Below are 14,561 nucleotides of genomic sequence, written 5' to 3' on the forward strand. Positions count from 1 at the left end.
TTTTATGTGAAAATCACAGGCTGGTTGAGGTCTAAAACACCTAGGTTTACCTATAGTCATCTAGGTTCTGCCTACAGGTGAAGTCCAATTTTTTTTTCTTTTACTCTAAGGTTTCTAATGGAGACTAAACAAATATGACCTTTTGTGTCACCAGCTCTAGGCTTATTTACTTTGGCATTCACACTTATTTGATTCTCTGGCCATATAGAGAGAGAATTATACAATGAAATTGCTTTATATCATACTTCGTTTTTACCAAGAAATAAATCAATTTAAAAATTAAAGTTTTTTTGTCTACGGCCACGCCTCCCTGAACAAGCCCGATCCTGTATGATCTCGGAAGCTAAATAGGGTTGGGCCTGGTTAGTACTTGGATGGGAGACCACCTAGGAAGACCGGATGCTGTAGGCATAAAAAATAAAAAAATAAGGGATTGTAAGCTGACAAGGTCCTTGCAATCTATGAGGTCAACCAAGGGTTGCCTCGCCTAAAAAAAATAATAAATAAATTTAAAAAATTTAAAAAATAAATAAATTTTTAAAAATTAAAGTTGTTTTTTTTTTTTTAAATTATAGATGTAATTAGTTAAACTAAGGTATGACGAATTTCCTTATACAGGAAGTTTGGACACAGATATGTACACCAGGAGAAAGCCATGTGAACATGCAAGCAAAGATCAGGGTGATGCATCTACAAGCCAAGGAATGCCACAGATTGCCAGCAAACCACCAGAACTAAGAGCGGTGCATAGAACAGATTCTCCCCCACAGCCCTCAGAAAGAGCCAACACTGCTGACCTCTTAATCTTAGACTCCTAGTCTCCAAAACTGTGAAACAATAAACTTCTATTGTTTAAGCCACCCAGTTTGTGGTACTCAAGCTCAGATGGCATATATTCCATGGACTTCAAAGGACATGTAAAGGTGATCAAGAAACTACTGCAAGGGCCTTCCTAAATACTTCAGAGAAGAGGAAAGGTGCCAGAGCACCAGAGATGGTCTAATATTATCATTTTTAAAGGCAAAGGATGTGAATTCTGCCAATCTCAGATAAGTAAGCTTACAATGGACCCATTAAAAATGGTATGCAAATGTTTGTATGACAACTTTACAGAAGGTTCCAATATGGGTTCACTAAGAATAATTTTACTGTTGGTCCCACTATTAGACTGGAAGATAAAGATAACATGGACTTTGTTCATCCTGAACTTCGTTACACATTTGAAGAAATCTCTCGTGATATTCTTGAGGTCGAAATGGCAAAATATGCAGGAAATAATATAAGTTAGGTACATTCATAACAGGTTGAACAACCACGCCCAAAGAGTGTTGATTCATGAAAAGATGTTACCTCAAAGTCTCAAGTTGTATGCCACAGGGCTACTTTAACAAGACTGAAAAAAAAAAAACATGCAAGGCACGTTTATCAAACCTGTGGATGACACACAACCGATAAGGAAATCTGATCCTCCAAGTGGCTGAGTCTGAATTCCAGAAATCATCTAACTGAGGAATCACTGGAAGAATGAGAGATGTTTAACCAGGAGAAAAAGAACAGAGAAGGTAGATCTGAAAACTCAAGGCTCGATATAGGGAAGATGTAGGATAGATGAAGTTCTTGCAGGAAAGATCTGCGATCTTAATACAAGAAAGATAATTTCACTTCTCTTTACCACTGTCACTATAGTTCTAATTAATATGATATTTTCCTTAACTATTACTGGTTTCCTCATGTCCACTAGTTTCCCCATTTCTCCTCTTGCATTTCCAATCTATTTTCTAAAAAACAGGCTGAGCCATCTTTTATAAACTGTAACCATAATAACCTGTTGTATCATTTGAAGGTACGATTATGGTCATATTTAAATTCTTACTTTAAATATAACTGATTAGAGCTCTCACTTGCCCTAGAAGTGCATTCTACATACCATACTTGAAGGAGCACTGGGAAGCATTAATTAGTTTGCTACTTCCAAGGCTACTGGTCTTTATCACCCATCAATGCTGTCCCATCTAGCTCCCTGTTCAAGCCACACGGTCTTGATGATCCGGTTTCACTTGGTGCCCAGCTCAGTCAGGAGCACTTTAACTCTGCAGTTCATGCTTACTCTTCCCCAGCGTACAAACTACCCTGATGACATCTACACAACTTTCCAATATCAGCCCCACAAGCTCAAAAGCTCTTCTGAGTGTTGTTTCCCACTCTGGGTCCCCTCTTTCTGTAATTTTATTTTAGGGCTCTCTCATTGCCTTCTCCTGAAACTGTCTTTTTTTTTTTTTTTTTGAGGGGGTGGGCAGCGCGAAGGCGGGTAAGGGCCACAGAGTTCCATCCCAAGAAAGACTAGATATTAGTTCTTTCTCTCTCAGAAAGCCCTGAGCATCTTATGTAAAGTGATCTCCACCTTTCCAGGAACCGGCTTTACAGAGCAGAACACACCTGCGTTCTCAAGGAGTGGCAGACTTTTATTAATGAAGTCAGAAAACTTTCTACTGCAAAACAAAGGCCATGTACTTCTTCTACATTTCCATAACTGAGAAAGGCATTTAAGAAATACAAAAAATCATCCTTTCTAAATTTAAAACCTGTCCCCCCCAACAACAACAACCACAAAACAAAACAAAACCATAAATCGAATTCTGCCAAGTCTATGTTCAAAATTTTCCAGTTGCTGCTCACTGCATTATGTTAAAAATCCAAACTTCTTTCCATGACCTACAAGTGTATATGGGGCTCCTTCCTACCTCTCCAGCAACATGTCCCAACCTTCATCTCTTTCGCAAATACTAGGCCTACTTACCTTCTTTTTCTTCTTTGATTAACTAAAACAACTTTCTTCTATCTTACAGCCTTTGCTCACTTATACATACTCATCTCTCAGACACTACTGCTCTGTGAGTATCCTCTCCTTATCTACTCTTCAGCTTAAACTTCATCTCTTCTAAATATTCCATATAAACTGAGGCCTGAATGTTCTTTTTTATTATCCCTCTACTCTTTTCCTTCACAAAACCTATCATATCTCATTATACCACATGCCTGTGTATGCTTACACTTTTAATGTCTTCCCCTCACTAGACTGTAAGCTCTATAAGGACAGAGCAGCAACCACTTTTTTCATTACTGTAAAGCAATGTCAGTGCCTGGCACAGGGTAAACATTAGGGAATATTTCATTAATTAATTGAATAATAACTAGAAGTGCCCAACAACAGAACCAGCAGCTTTACAGTCTTGGAAAAATTCTTCATTGTACATCAAAGGTTTTACAGAAAGGATTCCTGAGTTAGAAAGAAACATCAACTACGTGAACTCTAATTTTCTCATACGGGAGCTAATACTTTTTAAGACATAGGCTGCTATATGGATTCTAAGAAGAGAAGGTCATTATAATCTGGAAAGTTAGTAAAAGTTTCATGAAGAATTATCTGAGATAGGACTGACATAGAACTTAACGGAAATGTCTGACTTGAAATGGCACAAGATAAGAGAATTTTAGAGGTGTGAAGATGAACAAAGGTAAACACAAAAAGAGAAATGAGACCACCTTACGTGAGAAGATCAATCTGACTTCACTTGAGAGGGGCATGGAATCACAAGTTAAACAGCAATGGTAAGGTCACTTGATAAAGGGTCTGAACTTAGAGTTCCATCTCTTGGTCAGAAGAATAATGACATCAGGGAGAGTCGTCTCAATATGATGGATATGTTAGAGAGAAAAGCAGCTAGAGGTAAAGGGCCAGTAAGAGGATACTTACTAATCTACCATAATCATTATGAAGCTTGACGTACAGACAGGAGAGACATCCTACACATTCAACAATTACATAAACTGGTACACGGCAGAAAGGCTACAGTTTCCACAAGCAACAGCAGGAGACAAATGGCAAGGAATGACCATAGCTGCAGGTGGGTACTCACCATTTGCCTGTGGAGGGAGGTTACTCAAGGGACTTGAGGAAAAGGCTATTTCTCAAACCTATACCAAAAAAGCATCTTAATATTTTAGCAACCAATATAACTATACCTTCAAGGGCTGAGTGAATATCAGCCCCAGGTAAAGAAATCCTAGATGAGACAAGGAGAAGGAGGATGAGAAAGGATAGGATCCAACCAAGAGAAATCTTAAGACCAAAAAATAAGAAACTAGAGAACTGACTACTTATGAGATACAAAGGATGTTAAGTAATCAATGATTTCAAGATTTCGAGCCTGAAGAACCATATGGAATAGAGAGTTACATTAGTGACAGAGAAAAAATATTTCGGAAATAGAATAAGTTTGAGTGACATGGCACGTGAGAATTCTGAGTTTTTAATCTGTTGAGTGTAAAATGTTTATTTATAGTTATTTCCAAACATTCTAAAGGCGGCTACAAACACAAATCTTAAATTTAGAACTAAAATCAAAGTTGCAGACTTTGGAAAAAATCAGTATAAATGTGATAAGTGTAAATAAGCTCTTTAAGTCAGTGAACATTATAATGAATGATTGATAGAGTTAGCTTTTAGGATAAAGTAAACTAAAATTGACCTAACTATACCATTAAATTAAAAATTAGGATGTTATATAATATTGAAACACACAAATCATTTAAAACAGTGATTCTCAATCCAGGATGCATAGTAGAATCATTTGGGTAATTTTTAAAAATACAGTGATTGCTATGGTTTGAACTGCTCTCCCCAATTCTTTTGCTGAAGTCCTATCTCCTAATGTGATGGTATTTGGAGATGGGGCCTATAAAAGATGATTAGATTTAGATGAGGTCATGAGGGTAAGGCCCTCATAATGAGGTTAGTTCCCTTTTAAGAAGAAACCCCAGAGAGCTTGCACGCACAGCTCGCTTATGCTCGCATGTGGCTCTTGCTCTCTCTCTCCATCTCTCCTCGCCTCCCTCCTTTGTGAGGACACAGTGAGAAGGTAGCTGGTACCCTGATCTTAGACTTCCACCCTCCAGAACTGGGAGAAAATACATTTCTGTTGTTTAAGCCACCCAGGCTAAGATATTTTGTTATGGCAGCCTGAGCAGACTAATACACTGATGTTTGACCAATTAAATGGGAACCAGTAAACTAAAACATATTCTAAAATCGCAAAAATAACTATATCCAATTTTAGTCACTCAACTAATTTATTTGAAATATTCTACTAGGAAGATTTGTGACCTAGGGAAAAAGTGTCCCATAAATAGTAAGCACCCTATACATGTTTATTGCATGAATAAACGCATCAATGAGAAATGCATGCATGCATGCATGACTGAATAAAATGATCTGTGGGAGAACTATAAAGTCAAATATCACAAGCTGAGAAAATAAAAAAACTTAAGTATTCTTCAGTGAAGAGGTGTACAACAATATTTATCTAGATAGTAAAAATACTTTAAATGTTGAAGTCGAAAATGTTAAAACATGTATATATTAGTTTTTAAATTATACAATGAACTCTTTAACTGTTTAATGTGAACAGTTCAATATCTAAGATTATCATATATGAAAATTTCAAAGATTAAATCTTAAAAATATTTTTATGAAAATTAATACAACTTTGAGATTGCTTCATATCTTATTTTACTGAAGTTTCTTATGGTGAAAATATCTGTGAAATGCAGAAGAGCAAACTGACATTTCAATTTATACTAAGTATATTTTTCTATTTCACTAAATAGAGTACAAAAAATAAGTAATTGTATGTATTTCAGCAGAAGTAAATTCAGAAAAAAATCCTAATTCAATATTTCTAGCTCATCTAAGGATATTGTTTTCATTTACCAAAGACAGCATTATAAATATTTAAAATAAAATGTAAATAATTATGACTTGGAGTAAAAGAATCCCATTTGCAGTTTCCTTAATAATATTAGTTGATATTCATAAAGAACCCATCTCTGAGTTACAATGAGCTCTAAATATCAGACAGTCTATGAAAAGATAACCTCGAAAACAGGAACAGAAGAGCCTAGGAAAAATACTGAAATCTCAAAAAACAGCACCCATTCTCTGAGGGTAAGCTGCTTGATCAAGAGAGCATCACTCTAAATTTGATATGAAATTCGCAGATTTAACAGGTAAAATACTGACTCTAAAAATATCTAAGAAGATCTAAAAATGTCTAAGAACAGCAAATCACGACTGCCCCCCAATAAAGCTGTTGATAATTATATGTAAACTTTGATATTTTTTCTGTGATTCTCAAAGCAACAAGTCATCATTAGATAAAATTGGTGTACGATTTAGATATTCAAGTTAAATATGGTAGTTCTAAAAAACTCAGTAGTTGGAAATAATCAGACTTATAAATTGACACATGATATTTTAAAACATTTTAATAGTGAATAATCATATCTAAATAATTAAAATTCCACCTCTGCTATAGTTACTAAATAAATTTTAAAACTATGTAATCTGTATTATACCAATTCTCTTTCTCAGGACTTTTTATTTTTTTACTATGTTTACATTTGACAATAGACAATGATTTAAATCCCAAGGTTCACTCTTAATGGAATATTTTTAACTGCCCAGAAACCTCCACATTTAGTCTTTATGTGTAGTAGATAACTGACTTAGATGACTTTTAGAATTAATCATATCCATGAGATTCTATAATAAAATATAATTAAATTTAATTAATAAACTCTAAGTTTTGATTTCTTTCTATAAAGAGTAACAATGATTCCTATAGTAGAGATTATTCTATTAGAACCTGGCACAGAGCACACAGAGATGTTCAATAAGTGTTACTCCCTTTCCCTTTGATCCTCACTCTCCCACCCCTCCCTCTGTCAGTACATAGTTGCTGAGAAATTATTTATTTGTAATTATGTGTGATAAAATATGCTATAATTATATATTTATGACATCCATCACCAAACATCTTTACACCCTATTAAGGGTTAAATATAATCTGCCAAAATACAGGGTCATGTTGGAGGACGCTTTTCCAATTCAATATTGAAAGACGGAGACACTATGAATTATAGACTACTTTTTGCAAGTGTGATTAAAACAGTTAATATGTATTAAATAACCTCAGTAAATCTCAAAAGTTAAGTTGGCTATATCATTCTACATCAGTGGTTCTAGACCTTCACTGTTCAGTAAAATTATTTAGGGGAATTAAAGAACCGTTAGGGAATTAAAGATGTCTAAGTCCCACCCATGAAGATTTTGATTAAACTGGTCTGGAGTGGAAGGCAGTGACGAAGCTGAGACTAGAATCCAAGTCCCCATTTTCAGGAATTATAAGAAAATTTCACTCTAGAGTCAAAAGAGGTTTCAGTATGTGATATTACATAACTTAGATATGTTTAAACACATTATTGAGGCGGATACCACATTTAATCTGCATTTAACCTTACGCCAAATGCTGATCATTAACAAAGGTCACCCTTACTATTGGCACAAATAGTCTTTCCATCATGATACCTAATTACAGAACTAATATCTCCTTGCTTCTTAGTCTGAAGAAAATAAAAAGACCTCAAGGTCTAACATAAGAATGAGCCATTACTTTTTGCTACATAAAGAGAAAGGTCTTCATAACTAAGCTATTTGATACATAAATGAACAGACAGCAGGAAAAGATGTGAATAGAATCACTGCCTTAGGTAAATGGGCAAAGAGTCTCCAAAGCAAAGTGCGCTCTCTCTGTCCTGATTAAAACCTGTTTGTCTGGGGATTGGCTCAGCTGCTCCAGTTCCAGCTTCCCAGCCTTCCAAGGTGCTGACGTGACCTCAGTTGTCTCTTTGCTGGAGCTGGATTCAATTAACAAATCCAGCACATGCAGACACTTGTTTCTCCATTATCCAGTGCCTTCAAGGGCAGCAGAGAATCAGTCAGTCACCTCTTCTAGTCTTGCCCTTGATAGTTTTTATCCTTAATCTTTAAACACTGTCTAAAGGCCATCAGGCAGATGAACACATCAATGATCAGTGGTAGAACTGAACAAATAAAGAAAACATAAATCCAACCAGATATTAACTAGCTGAACTACATAATTTTAGAGAAGAAAAAAATCTTGTAAACTGAGTTTACCCATCTACTGATGAAGATCTGAAGGCATATCTGGTTAGGGACTCTTCATAAGGAAAGTCACTCCTCCTCTCTTGCCCCTTTCATCACTTCCTCCCCCCTCCCTCCTTTTTTATCCCTTGCAAAGATAAAGAGAAAACAGATTATTGAAGTTGGAGGATAAAAATATTGTAAGTATTACTTTATTAGATGCAAATATTATATACATGTTTCCTGAGAGTCGAGACCACGTGAAAAGTAGGGATGTCATTCAAATATCATATCTCATTTCTTTTTTGGAAAGAAGGATTCTACCTCCCGAACAGTATCAACTATAACATGTACACACGATCTCTAAAAGTTTATATTTATCGATAATTGGCAGTAACAGATTCTGTGGTCAAAATCAAAATGTGTGATGAAACTTCATCTTAACCTCTTGTACCAACTTACCCCTGAAGATCTGCAAATACTCGAGCTGTCCTCTTCTACCCCTAACGAGCTCCTGATTTTAGCGCACATTTAAAAATATTAAAATCTACTAAAACATAAATTCTTTCCTACTATTACTAAAAATGAAAGTCCTAAAAATCTAGAATGGAAATTAGAAAACACCATTTCCTGTCCTAACATTCAAAATTTACATGTATAACAGCCCCTCCCCCATCCTCGTCTTTAAAATGAGGCTAATACGGAACTCACACCATTGTGCTTTTATAGCATTAAATGAGATAAAGCAAACCTGTTGTACCTGGCAGATTGTAAGCACTAAATAAATGATACTTAGGCATACAAGTAAAAGCTCTGCTGCTTTAGGTGTAACGAAGAGTTGACTTTCATTTTCACTTTAGTTTCTTTTATAAAAATTACATGGTTATCTACACAAGTAGGTTAGTAATATAAGTCGGTTTGGGATATGTGAATATTTTAGTGTATCGCATTATAAGTAATTAACAGTGAGCACATGGATGAATCTCCTAAGGTCTTCTAAAGCAGTGCTTATCAAATAATCTGTAAAGAAACCACATTTTTATTTAACTTCCAATTTGTTACAAATAACTGTATAATACGATAAAAGTGAAATTAGAGAAATACAAAATACAAGATCATAATTTTTATTACTGTCAAATTTTTACGCAATTTGTTTCACAATTTCTTATATTTATCTCAAGGAAGACACAATTTCTATACTTACACAATTTCTATATTTAATCTCAAGGAAGAAAGGTAACAAAACACTTCCCAGTCCACAGACATTTTTATGAGTGATATAAAGAATGCTTGATTTTAGCAATGATGGAGAGTCACGGTTTTGTCATACAACTAAAATTAAAAACTAAAAATCCTTCTCTAATGTTTCACTTATATGAACCTCAACTCGAATTAGATATTAATTTAAAAAACACACAAAAAATAGCCAGTATACCATACTAACCCCTCATAAAAACCACATATTAATACACTGTCTTAAGAGGTTATTAAATGAAGCAACTGGATTTTAATTTAATACTGATTTAGTATAGAGCAATACAGAATAACTTCTATGCTATAGAACAGTCACTAAATAAACTATAATAATAGTTTAAGATAAAAACAAATAATGAGTGACCTCACAGGTTTACATTGAAATTATTAAATGAAGCTCGTTACACTAACCTAACTATAATTTATTTTGGGACACCTGGCAACTTTAACAACCTTTTGCTACTTCAGATAGCATTTGAAAAAGTGCTATTTGCCTGTATAGAGCTATTAAAGACAAGTGCCACTAGTATAATGCCAACAAAGTGAATGATACATTAAAAAGTTAGTTTTCTTCCAAAACTAAAAATGCTTATTTTGTATTTTCTTTTCTTTTATGGTTTCAACACAACCTCTTATCAAATTTGGTATTAATGCAAATAATACAGGCCCTACCTACACAGTTGAACTTTATTAAGGCTGACCTTTTATATATAAATGCTATATATATCTACACACACACACAGACACACGCACGTGTGTGTGTAGATATATATAACTAGCTTATTGATAAAACAAGATCTCCTATATTCCTATCCCTAAAATGAGAGTAATACGATAAAACAAAGTGAGATGGAACAAAAACATTCTTGTGCCTATAATAATAAAGTTCGCTTTATCAGTAAATCACTTCATACCTTTCGAGCTTCCCTTAAATCTCAGAAACCATGAAATGTTTTCATTGGTTATTTAAAACACCAATAGTGACTGAAATCTAGGAGAAGATAAGAAGCAGTCTAAACCAGCATTACTCATTCTTTCTCCAATGTGAGTTTTTCTTCTTTCAGATGTCATACTAAAAGCGTCTTACCTAAGGTAGTCCAGGAAAGGCATCAGAGATGAAATGGAGTAGATGTCTTCACTCCAATCTGCCTTAAGAATGCACTAGAAAAAGGACTTATGATATATAAGCTTTCTTCACATTGAGGTTTTTCTGGTGACTAACACTACTATGAAAATGATTACAAGATTACAAAAACAATTTTTTTCAAATGGAGAAAAGCCTTCCCTAGGCATAAATTAAATTTATTATTTCCTTTCAAAGAGCAATGATTAAAAATGTTTCATGGCCACAAATGAAAATAACTTTAAGATCCTCATGTATCCATCAAATGAATAATCCAGTGCCTTTCAGAGTACTTTTAATCAGTCTCCATATTCCAACATACGTGAAAGAAATACAGTACAGCTTGTTCCATGTTTAGTCCAAGATGCTAATGATAGTAGCTGTTGCAATCAAATAGGTAGCACAAATGATAGCACGTTCACACCTAAAGTGCAAAGGAACGTTCTAACCCTTTTATTCTCATTTTAGCTCTGTCTAAAGGACAGGAAATAATGTCATTCCTCCCTTAACAAATAAACTTCCATTTTGGATAACTGATCCATGACCAGTTACTAGTATTCAAAACTGGCAACTTAGAAGAACAGTGTCACCATGCAGGCCAACAGGAAGTGATTTCTAAGCTGTATACCAGAATCTGCTACATAGATTTTTCACTTTTCGGGGGATAAAATCAGGAAAGAAGTATATGCAATACATATTTTTAAAGTTTTGGTGATTCTCATTTTTTCAATTATAATATATTTTAAATGGAATTTCTGTGTGGCATCTTTCAGATGGGACAAATATTTAAACCCAGAAATAAGTGACTACTTTCTGTACCCAGGAAAGCCAAGGTGTGGTACTGTTAGCAGTTGTCAAGGTATCTGTTTGCCTAACTTTTATCCAGCTGGAGCAAAGGTATTAAGCTCTTGAAGCATAAACTGAAAGTGAAAAAAGACAACATTTGCAGACTAAAATTTCAATACTGAATTAAAATGCACAATGCTCTACAGTACTTGACCATTAAATGCGGTTCACAATTCACCAAGACAAGTTTGGAGGCTGTTTTTGTACCTCTTCTTTGTTTCCAACATACAAGCAATATGAAATTTTAAAAAGAAATGAGATGTCAATCTTTTAAGAGTCCAATAACTCATTATCAGAAACTAACAAAAAGAATTCATAAGAACCCACAGCATATGACAAAATGATATTATTAAGACTATCTATAATATTTATGGGAAGGAGTCTCAGTTATATTGACTCTATAGAAAAATACACTGTTGATTTAACTAATAATGGTATATTTCACTCTTTCTGTGACTGTTCCCAGCTATACAAGACGAAGGAGCAGGGGAGGGGAGCAGTCCTTCGTTAGCATTACTCCGCTGCACGCACGAAAGCACTGGATGGAAGCGAGGGCAACAAATGGGGCAGCTGAAACCAGTTTTTTTATTATAGAATATTATGGAGTTGGCAGTAATGGAAACATAAGAAAGGTAAGATGGCATGGAGGCAAAGAATAATTGGAAGTGTGAGTTCATGTAGTGGTCACAATAATGATAATATAAACAATAACAATAATAAGTAACTGAACACATATAACATTCCCAATACTAAGTACCTATATATCCCAAATATATAGGGGCTTAAACATACGTCTAATCTACTTCTAACAATCCTAACAAATATAAGTATCATCACTGCTCTTCATATAGGTGTGTCAACTGAGGCCTACAGATATTAATTTAATCACACAAGGTCAGTAACTAGTTATTCTTTTAGATCAATAAGGATAGATTATAATAAATGATGATAGACAGACATGGATGCATGTTTATCACAGCTAACCAAAATAACGTAGATTTTAACCTATCTCCAAAGCCTGAACTGACAACTTAATAAAAAAAAAATTGTAAAAGGCTAATCAAAAAGCATTAATGATTACAAAAGATAACCTTCTGATTTATCGAATCAACAGGCTCAAAAGCAAACACTTAATATAAGTTTAGTGGGCACTTAATATATGTAATATATTGAATGAAAGAATGAATAATTGCAAGAAAAAGATAAACAGGCTTTTTTTTTTTAGGGAAAAGAACGAAACCCCTTTAACCTTTTCTATTGTTGCCTCTATTCCCTGAAAGGAAACATCTTCTTACAATAAAATTATATCTCATCCTTCAATAAATGTTTGTTTTGTAAACTCTGAATAACTAGGGAAAACAGGAATGTAACAATGTGTGAAGGGAGCTTAAGAGTGAGCTGTTTTAAGGTGTAGGTGGATTTGCTAACGATATTGTTAAAAATCAGAACAATTATTACGGGAATACATACTGTAAAATCTTTATTAATCACAAATATATCAGATTTATAAGAAAAAAGTTAAAATTACCTTGAATTTTCTAAAAAGAATACTATACAGTATTTTGAAATATACTAAATAACAAGAATACTAATTATGTCACATAAATGGCATATTCAGAAGATGTATATTACATGTATAGAAATGGTGGTGTTTCCATTATTTTAATGCTCACACGCCTCAGATTCTATTTGTAATATAGATAAAAATGAAAAGAGAAAAAGAGTTAACTATTCCACTATGCCCAGAGTTACTGCAATCCCTCAGAAAAACATTAGTAGCACAGTTAAAAACAGAACCTGGTTGTCTCTTAAACCACCACACAAGTGTTTTAAAAGTTTTGTTTTGCTGTGGGTTTAAGTTCGGTGTAATCTCTCTATCAATACTGCTTCCAATGGACAAAAAACAAAGAGTTAAAACTCAAATAGAACAGTAAACCACAGGGCAGAGACAAGGCTCTCTCAGCCCATTCCTTAACAAACTTCTTGCCAGTCCTGTCTGCACCATCCTAACTCCTATGTCTCTGGCCTTGAGCCAAAAGTATCATTTTACTCTGAGTGAAGAAAAAGAGTTTCATTCTTCCAATCTTGTACTACTTTCACCTCGACCTTGTAATCTTGTTTTTCCACATTTTCTAACTACTCAAACAAAAGCCTTCCCCCTAAAATATTCATAAAGGATAGAGAGAAAGAAGAGAATGGGAAGAAGGTGTTCTCTTAACAGATAGTACTCACAGTACTCGGCACTATTTTAAACACTAATAAGGGCAAGCCTGGAAGAAGGGACTCTGCTTGCACCCAACGAATTCAGCTAATGTATCCATTGTTCCACATTGCTATGGTCTGGTGACAGGAACCCCAACTAGAACAAGCTTGCCCTGCATTTTCCTTTGCATTTAGATGCCAACTTTGATAAGGTCACACCTTAAAAGATCCACATAGCATGCAACACAGATATAGCAATAAAGCCTTCAGCCATTCCCATACTCAGGTAAGAGAGTAAAAAGGAGAAGAAATCAGAACTGACATTTACATACACGAAGAGATTTACACAACCAACCCCTCTGTAACTACAGCTATCTAGATCCTTCCTTACACCAGGGACCTAAGTGGAGCCAACAACAAAAGTAGTGAAGCGATTCTACACCGCCCCCCGCCACCCCACCCGCTTCAGACCCAGAATTTTCTCAGAGGAGCGCAGTGCTTTCTCTCACTGGTCTCTGTTGAAGAATATCCAAATGAATTCCATCAGTGCTCTGTTTCTTTCAATTCCAGTGACTCCCTGAAATGTTCGATTCCTGACACTTTACTCCCTGAACCTCCCAAAAGACCTGACTCCTCCTCTCCTATGGCGGAGCTCTCTCCCACGAGCTACCCATAGAAACCAATTCCCCCACTACCTCTCCTCCCAATCATTCCCCAAAGATCCAATCTTCTTCTCTCCTGCTGTTTTCCTTTCCAACTGCTCCCAAAAGAACCTGACATCACTATTAGTGAAAATACACAAGAGGTTTGGGAAGGAGGGAAGAGAATACCACTGTAGCAAAGGAACATACACACACACAGGATGAAGGAATGATGTTTAATTCCTGAACTGGTTTTTGTCTTATCTGAAAGTTTTCTTTATACACAATATATCATATAACCTCTGACACACTCAAACTGTCCCAAATTGCTTAATGAATTTCCTCTAAAACACTTAAAGAAATGCAAAATGTAGCAGTATATTTCCCTAACCAAAATAATATGGCTTACAGAAAGCTTATCATCTTATAAAACTGTAAGCAAAATCAAAAGGCTAAAGTGCAAAGATCCTTTTTGACCTCCTATCAAACATTG

General features: G+C 34.9%; 1 protein-coding gene and 1 pseudogene across 21 annotated transcripts in view; one reads left to right on the forward strand and one right to left on the reverse strand.

Annotated features, from left to right (window-relative positions):
* IKZF2 (IKAROS family zinc finger 2) overlaps window positions 1–14,561 on the reverse strand; it is a 143,631-nt gene that overhangs the window by 85,874 nt on the left and 43,196 nt on the right. The gene's annotated exons all lie outside the window — the stretch shown is intronic.
* Window positions 293–411, forward strand: LOC120587764 (uncharacterized; annotated as a pseudogene).

Source organism: Pteropus medius, unplaced genomic scaffold (assembly GCF_902729225.1).
Source record: "Pteropus medius unplaced genomic scaffold, Ma_sr-lr_union100, whole genome shotgun sequence".
Classification (NCBI taxonomy): domain Eukaryota; kingdom Metazoa; phylum Chordata; class Mammalia; order Chiroptera; family Pteropodidae; genus Pteropus; species Pteropus medius.